Here is an 8,878-nt window from a genome sequence, read left to right as displayed (position 1 = left end):
TCCGTTGCGCTAAAATTGGAAAAGGCTAAAACTTGCCACACCGCCTATTCACCCCCCCCCCCCTCTAGGCGATGTCCTCGGACATTCAATTGGTATCAGAGCTAGGGCTCTCTTATCTTGTTGGGCTTCACCGCCTAGAGAGTATGACGTCGGCTAGAGGATTAGTGCACATTTCTCCCTTTACTTTTGATGGCACTAATTATGATGCTTGGAAATTCTACATGCTTGATTATTTTAGGGACATGCACCCACATGTGGAGCGAATTCTTGATATGGGTTTTTTCTCCTCCCAAGGATCCACAAAATCCAACTTTTGAGGAGAAGAAAAACTCTTATCTAGATGCTCAAGCTACTAAAGCCCTTTGCCGTGTTGTGAGTCATGTAGTGATTTCCTCCATTGCGCCCTTCCGGAGTGCTCATGAGGTTTGGACAAAGCTTCGAGATACATATGGTGGATCCAAGACCATTGAGGATGATCACGCTCCTTCCACTTCACCAACGTGTGGTAAGACACAAGGTAATGGTATGGTGAGTGGTGATGAACATTGCATTTTTGATGGTAAGCGCTCTCTTGATGATTCTTCATCTCTATCCCTTTGCAATGTCTCATCTTTGGACTTTAACACTTGTAGCACTATAAATGATTTACATGCTACTGTTGATAGTCCTTGCATATCTTCATCCCATGATGATATGCTTCTCTTGTCTTGTTGCCATAATGAAGATACTTTGCTCTCCTCTAGTATTTGTGTGACTAACAACGTAGAGGAAACCAAAGATACTATGGGCCAAGACAAGATCTTGGATGGAGCTTCAAGGAGTTCATCTTCTTCATCATCGCATGGTTCCTACACTTGCCTTATGGCTAAGGCTTCTAAGGTATCTCCTTCCTTGGAACCCTATCTATCTAGTGATGATGAGGATGATGATATGGAAGGACTTAATGTTGCTTCCTTAAACGAGTTGGGAGAGTCGGTGTATCATGCTCTTCCTAAGAAGAAACTTGTTCGCTCTAACTTCATGAAAATCTTCAATTTTGCCATTAAGAGCACAAAACTTATTGAGAAAAAGGAAGAGCATGAGCGCGAGTATGGACACAAGATTATAAAACTTGGTAAAGCTCTTAAAGAACAAGATGCCACCAAAGAAACTCTTGAAGAGAACTTTGCTATGAGGATACTTATGGAAAGGGAATCTCATGATAGAGCTTTAGAGGTGGCACATGATTTTCAAATTAAAAATGAGAAGCTAGTTAGTGCTAATGACAAACTCCTTGAGGATTTTGAGCTTCTCAAAAATAGCTCTAGGGCTATTGAGAGTGAGCTCATCAAACTCACCGAGTCTCTTGAGCAATTTAAAGCTCTCAACCTAATAGAGCTTGCTAAGTTGCCTTCTCCTTGTACTATGATTGATAATGCTTGTGCTACTAACTCTACCTCTTGTGAAGTTTCCATCTTGAAGGAGAATGTTGAGCTAAGGGCTCAACTTGCTTTGCAAACAAGAAATTATGAGAAATTGGAAGACAACTATGGAAAGCTTTCTTGCTCCCATGATGATCTTCTAGTCTCTCATAATTTGCTAAAGTTATCCCATGAGGCTATCATGACAAAGGTAAAATCTTGTGTGCCTCATGTGAGTACTAGCACTACCTCTCAAAATGCTATTTTGCCATGTGCTAGTGCTTTTAGTTCACCCACTCATGCTATTGACTTATCTTGTGGTGAACTACCTTCTATGCCTTGTTCTACAATTCCTTGTGCTAGTACTAGTAAATCACCCACCCATGCTATTGCTACATCTTGTGGTGAATTACATACCTTGCCTTGTTGCTCTAACAATAAAGCTTCCACTTCCTCTAGTACTTGTGTTGTTACTAACCATGTAGGGGAAATCAAAGAGCTCGAGGCCCAAGTCACTTCTTTTAAGAAGGACTTGGTAAAGGGTCATGAGGGGAAGCAATTCCCAAATGACAAGAGTGGACTTGGATTCAACTCCAACAACAAGAACAAGTCCACCTCGCACAAGCGGAAGAAGGGCCAAGGGCATGTGAAGGACCCCGCCAAGATTGTGTGCTTCAAGTGCAAGATTGAAGGGCATCATGTTAGATTGTGTCCCTTGAAGAAGAAGCCACTTGGCGAGAAGAAACAAGGGAAGCGGCCTCAAGATGGAGTTCATGGTCTACCTCAAGGCCAAGCTCAAGGTCTACCTCAACGTGAAGAAGGGCCGCTACCCGAGAAGGATCAAGCCAAGGCTCCCGTTGCGGAGAAATCAAGTAAGAAGAAGGGGAGGAGAAGAAGATGTTACATATGCCGTGAGAAGGGCCACATCTCCTCCTTTTGTACAAGTGGTAACTCATCCAACCCTATCTTGATCCATGGTGCTTACTCTCTACATAAGGATAAGGTTGGCGATGTGTTTGCCAAATATGTTGGCACTCAAAGTGGTTTCGCACAAAGAACCATTTGGGTTGCCAAGCCTATTGTGACTAACTTCTTAGGACCCAACTTAGTTGGGGACCAACAAGCCAAAACTTGATCAATAGGTACAAATGGAGGGCATGGAGGCTTGACTAGCTTATGAAGACTTAGGGGATCTTCATCATTTTCACTTCCTCAAATCAAGTTGCATTCCTCTTATCCTTACCCATGCACCTCCTTGCGGTAACGAGTCCTCAACTCCTTTACATTGAAAAGTTACTCGCTCCCCTTTTACATGTGTTGGTTTTGTGCCTTGCATGTGATTGTGTATGTTGTGCTTCCTACTTGCTTATCTTGTTTCTTTTTTTGTTGGGTGGCACACTATGTACAATTGTTCTTTGTTGAGCCTATTGCATCTTGTTCATATCTTAGTTGTTGGCTCATGTGAGAAATTAATGGACTATCCCATTTTGGGGGAGTGATATGCTCTGTGCATTTCACAATCCTAAAATGTGTGACATGATGAATTAAAATCCTATAATGTCCATTAATTATCTCACTTGGTTCTTATTTGCCTCTTGCACGGAAAATGTCTTTATCACATTATGGGGGAGTATTATGCCATATGCATTTTACAAGCCTAGAAAATGTGAACATTTGAGGTTGTGTCACATAGAGTTGATATTATAGATTATCTTGTTCCTATGTGACATGTGTGCTCAAACAAATCCCACTTTACCATTTGCTTTCTTGTTGTGAAGATAATCTTGGACATACTCACAAACTACATATGGATATTTCCTATACACCTGTTGTCCTTTGACAATTGGTAATAAATTGTGTAGTATTGTTCCGGATCATCCTCACACTTGGCTCGTGTGCTCAATTGCTTCATTTCTTGCCAAGAATTTGTCCTTGTGGGTTAGACTCCCATTTGTCTTCCTTGCTTCTTTTGGATCTCCTTGTTTCACTTGAACCTTGTTGGTGTTTTGACAAACATGATTGAGAAAATCCCACATTTGTGCATTTTGTATTCAAATGCAAAATTCTAAATGGTGCACTAATTTTGGGGGAGCTCTCCTATGTTTGCTAGAACACTTCCTTGTTTCAAGATTTTGACCTTGGAAGACAAACCTTTTCCTTTTCGGTACTTTTGTGCCATCATGAAAAGTGTTGAGGGTTTGGTTTATTTAGAACCTTGCTTTCGTTGGGAGTGGGTTATCTCATTTCTTATATTTGGTTTAAATTCTTAACATGAGATAAGTCCTTGAGCATACTTGTTTTGGATATCTTGCTCTATCTCTCTTGTACCTATCTTGTGTGTGCATGTTTCTTTGTGAATAAACGTCTCTGTGATGTTCTCCACTTAGAGAAACTTATACACATAAGAGATGGTGCATATCTTTTGATATCCCTCTTTGTTGGAGTCTATTCCCTCATTCTTATTTCACTTTTTAATGACTTCACAAAGAACTTGGCTATGAGTGCTCATTTTATATCATTTGCATCTTCAAGCACTCATAGTTGATTTTGGCACATGCTATGAGTGGTCTTGTGGGAGTAATGATGCCATGCTTGTGCACCTTGTTCTTCAATGCAAATTGTTTATCTTGTGCACAAACTTTGGCGAGCTTTCACATAATTACTTAGAGCATTGTGTTGGTTCATTGATTAATTGCTTCATAGTGTCTCAACTTCATTTCCTCTTGCAATCTTTGATCCTCAATATAGTTTGATTTCCTCCGAATATTCGTCATTGAATATGTGCATTTGATTTCACTCACAATTATGAGAAATGCACAACTTATGGAGGAACGCTCACTATATTGGCCTTCCAAACCTTTCGTCCATTTTGGCAATTAATGCCAATGGGGGAGAAGTTTGGAGGGTCTCGATGCCTTGCATTTGTTGCTTTGCATTGTTGAATATTTAGAGGATACTCCGCTAGGCTTTAATTGCCGGTATATGCAATGAAATTCAAGTTCATTCACAGATGCATATATTATGGGGGAGTTTGTTCTAAATATTCAACTTGGGTTGTTCGCTAAATTCCATATCTAAACCCTCTCAAAGAGATTGTCATCAATTACCAAAATGGGGGAGATTGTAAGAACAAGTCCTTTACCCCATGTGTGGTTTTGGTCATTGATGACAATCCCTATGGACTAACGGTTGCATTGAGAATCGATCTTAGGTCAAGTCCATAGCTATGTGTTGGACTCAAGGTTGTAAGATGGAGAAGACGGAGTACAATGATGAAGATGGTGTCGAAGAGAGACAAAGACGGCGTAGAAGATGAAGAGAGAAGACGGCGTTGAAGATGAAAGAAGACGGTGGCGTGTATGTTGGAGGAAGACGGTGACATGGACAAGGGTGAAGACGGAGCTTGCAGACTCGAGAAGAACACACAAGGACTAGGTTTGTGCTCGATAGGATAGTGGGTCGTATCATCGGAGAGAGCTCAAACCTTGCATGCATTGTATCGCGTTCTCGGTTCTTCTTGGTTCTTATGCATGAAACGGTTTTCGGTTGCATCGCATATTGCACGCGATAGAGTGATGATTTTCCCGATATATCGTATTGAGAGGTTACACCTCTATGACCATGAGAAAATCATCATCTACTCTTTTCCATGATTTCATCATGTGAGAAGATAGCTCTTGTCGCCCTCTTTCCAACAAAACTGGTTTCATGTCATTCCGAGTTTTCTAGCCCGAGTTATTGCGTTTTCCGTATCCATGTATTTGAAAAAGAAAAGAAAACTGCACATGGGCCGGGCGGTACTACCGCGGGCGGTACCGGGCTAAGTACCGCACGCGCGATTTTCTTTACTGGACCCGGAGCGGTACCAGCCCGGTACCAGCCCGGTACTACCGTACATTTTACGGTACCAGGCCCGGTACCAAAGCTGGTACTACCGCATTGGCCCAGCTCGCATCCACCCGCCTTGGGCCACGCCGCTCCCACGCGCAGCCCGCCTCCACGCGCTCGCTGCCAGGCCGCCGCTCGCCCGCAGCACGCTCTGCCCGCTCGATCGGGAGAAGCAGGCGTTGACCCGCTGGATCGCTCGATGGGCGTGCCCCTCCCGCTCGTTCCCGCGCGCCACGCCTCATGCACGCCTGCCACGCACGCCCGCTGTCCCGCCGTACGCCGCTACCGCATGCTGCGCTACTTGCTGCGGCCCCTAGCCCCACATGCTCTGCTCTGCTGCTGTCTCTTTCTCTCTTCTGCTGTTTTGCTTCAGCGTTTTTAGGCACAAGCGGTAGTACCGCTCGGCAGAGCGGTACTACCGGTTTTGGGGCGATTTCCAGATCTGGTTTTTGGGCAAAACGGTGATGCCGCTTGCACGCATAGTATCTGCTTTTGCCCGAATCTGACCGTTTTTCTAGCCCCCAACAGCTATATTTTGGAGCCTCTATTTATATCCCTCTTCCACCTCCGACCCAACAACCCTGCACCTCCACTCTCTCTCCTCCATTGTTGACCTTGGGTTCTTTCTTCCTCCTCTTGATCCCCCCACTATTTGTTGCATATTTTTGGGGGAAAGGAGAGGAGATCTAGATCTAGAGCTTCACCAATTGAATCCTCTTCTAAGTGAGAGGATCTTGCTAGATCAAGATCTTGGAGTTTCTTGGTGTTTCTCCTCCTTTGTTCTTCCTCCCTTATTCCCCCAATTGCTTCTTCTAGCTTTGTTGGAATTTGGGAGAGAAGAACTTGGACATCCTAGTGGTGTTCTTAGCCATTGCATAAGGTGCATGGGTTGTGCTCTCTCCGGGGTTTCGATCTCGTAGGGTGTGTGTGTCTTCCTTAGTGGATCTTGGTGATAGGGTTCCTTTAGTGGAGCATTGGAAGAGTTCCTCTTGTGGGGCATTGGATGGGTTCCTTCATGGGGCATTGGTAGCGTTCCTTTGGTGGAGCATTGGAAGGGTTCCTTTGGTGGAGCATTGGATGAGTTCCTATTGTGGGATATTGGAGATGTGCAGCTATGGAAGCTAGCTTGGTGATGTGCTAGCTCCATAGGGTGTTGGGAGCATCCTTGTGTGTGTGGAGCTCGCCCCAACCTTGTGAAGGAATCACCGCCTCGACCGGTGCCTTAGTGGAAGAGGGAGAGCACCTCCGTGGAGCTCTCTCGAGGAAGAAGGTGAGGCCTTCCTTCGTGGTGTGGCCGTCTAGTCTCTTGTGTGAGAGTAGCACCTCCTCAACGCAGACGTACTTCCTGTTGTGGAAGGAACTGCGGTAAACAAACCTCGACTCGCATCTGCGTCCTCCGGTTATCTCGCACCTTACTCTTACTATCTTGTTGATTCCTTTACTTGTTGCACATGTCCTAGTATCATTGTAGGAACATCACCTTTGCCAAAGCTATCACATTTACCATTCGTTGCGCTAAAATTGGAAAAGGCTAAAACTTGCCATACCGCCTATTCACCCCCCCCCCCCCCTCTAGGCGACGTCCTCGAACATTCAACATTACTTCTTTTTTTTTTTTTTTTTTTTTGCGAAACACAGTACAATCAAAGACGCTCATGCATACGCGCGCACACTCACCCCTATGAACGCACACACGCACACCATACCCCTATGAGCACCTCCAAGACTGCGTTGAAGAATTGATCCTTCTTTTTATTCGATCTTGTTTCCACTTATTTGTTCAATATACATGCTCCAGTTCCACCTGGTAAAATACCTTTATCAATGGGCCAGCTACAGTCATCTCTGTATCTCTTTCTTTGGAAAATGGAACTAAGGAATCAATCCTCTTTTCTATGTCTAGCATCGAAGCAACTCTGCCTAATTTCTCAATTGATTGGCTCTCCCGTGCATCTCCAAAAAATGCCAGGCCATGCTCTTCCAGCCGCGTCCCTCAATCATGCCCCCAAATAAATAAAACTACACGAAAATAAATGTTTCCATTCAAATTTGATTATATTTTACAAGTTTGAATGAAAACAGCTAGATTTTATCTAATCTTAGCCTACTTGATGCCCGACGGTGCGTTCGATGGTCCCGCCCCGTCGTCGCCTCCCCTCCGCTGCAGCTCCTATGCCGCACGCCGCCTCTCCCTACGGAGGGTGACGAGAAGACGCCGGTGCTCCATCAGCACATCGTCGCCTGCCTTCCCCTGCTGTGCCGCCGGGAGAGAGAGTTCGACGGTGCAGCGAATCTGCTCGTCTTCGCGGGCACGGGCGTCGTCCTGCAGCTTCTTCTACGACTCGAACGACTCGACGAACGCTTTTTCCTGAGCCGCCGCCTCGTCCGGGTCCGGCCCTTCATCGTCGGACCTGTCGAAGTCGTAGTTGTCGTCCTCCCCCGCTGCTGCCTCCGCCTCGTTCTCCTCCTCCTCCCCCTCCATTTGCGCCGCCACAGCCGCCACCAACGCATCCTCCTCTGCCACCCCAGGCCGCCTCCTCTGCCACCACCTCCTCCCGCAGCTGGTGCTTCAGCGCCTCCCGCCGCTGACGCTCCAGCACCTCCTGTCGTCGCTGCTCAATCGCCTACCGCCGCTCACGGTACTGGAGATCCCGCTCCATGCGCAGGCGCTCCCGCTCTGCACGCCACCGGGTGCCTATCTCCTCCGCCCGGTGCCGCCGCGCCTCTTCCGCCGTGGCGGCGTCGAGCACCGCTATGGTGTCCGTCAGCGTCGCCTCCTCCCACGCTTCATTCTACGCAGCTTCCGGGTCAACGTCGAACTACGGTGCTGGAGGTGGTGGAGGTGGTGGTGGAGACGGTGGTAGAGGGAACTTACTGGCGCCGGCGCAATTCATCATTGCGCAGGTGCTGTGCATGCGACGAGGGTTGTGCTTGCGGCTAGAGATGCTCTAAGCCTTGTTCCTCTTAGCAATCTTTCATGGAGTGCGGCGAATTCTCGATCGCACTGCTTCATGCGAGGATGCCGAGAGGAGTCTGACTTTAACTTAGCAGTGGTATTGGTAGGTAATTTCCTTCAATTTTATGAGTCGATTAAAGTTGGACGAAAATCTCGCAAGAAACCTTATTTTATTTACATGGTATATATAAATAAGTTCTAAGAAAGTTCAGAAACCTACTATCATACATCTGAAATGTCTGTCCAGGGATCTAATTAAATGACACATCATCATGTGAGTGGCACCTATATTAGACTAAAAAACGATGTGAAATACGAGGTTACAGTTGTAGAATGCTTTTATTTTTCTATCTGTCGTGCATAAGGGTCAAACTAAGAAACTTCGGAGCGTTTGAAATGCTTGTGCTACAAATTTTCTCGTAAGAATTGTTCTTCACGGAGTTCCAGTCCAGCTTCTTGGTTTGTTCTGCAGCCACCGGGTCCGGACGGAGCCTACGCGGTGAACAAACTGCAAAGAAGTTGCTAGCCGCTCACAGAGCAGCCAGTCAGCAGTCCCACCACTCGTTATACCAGCATCGACGAAGGAGACCGAGTGGGTTAGAGTATTTAGGTGTGGTGGGCTACTTGCAAGTCC

Source organism: Lolium perenne, chromosome 7 (genome assembly GCF_019359855.2).
Source record: "Lolium perenne isolate Kyuss_39 chromosome 7, Kyuss_2.0, whole genome shotgun sequence".
In the NCBI taxonomy this organism is placed as follows: Eukaryota; Viridiplantae; Streptophyta; class Magnoliopsida; order Poales; family Poaceae; genus Lolium; species Lolium perenne.
This window is presented reverse-complemented; position numbering follows the sequence as displayed.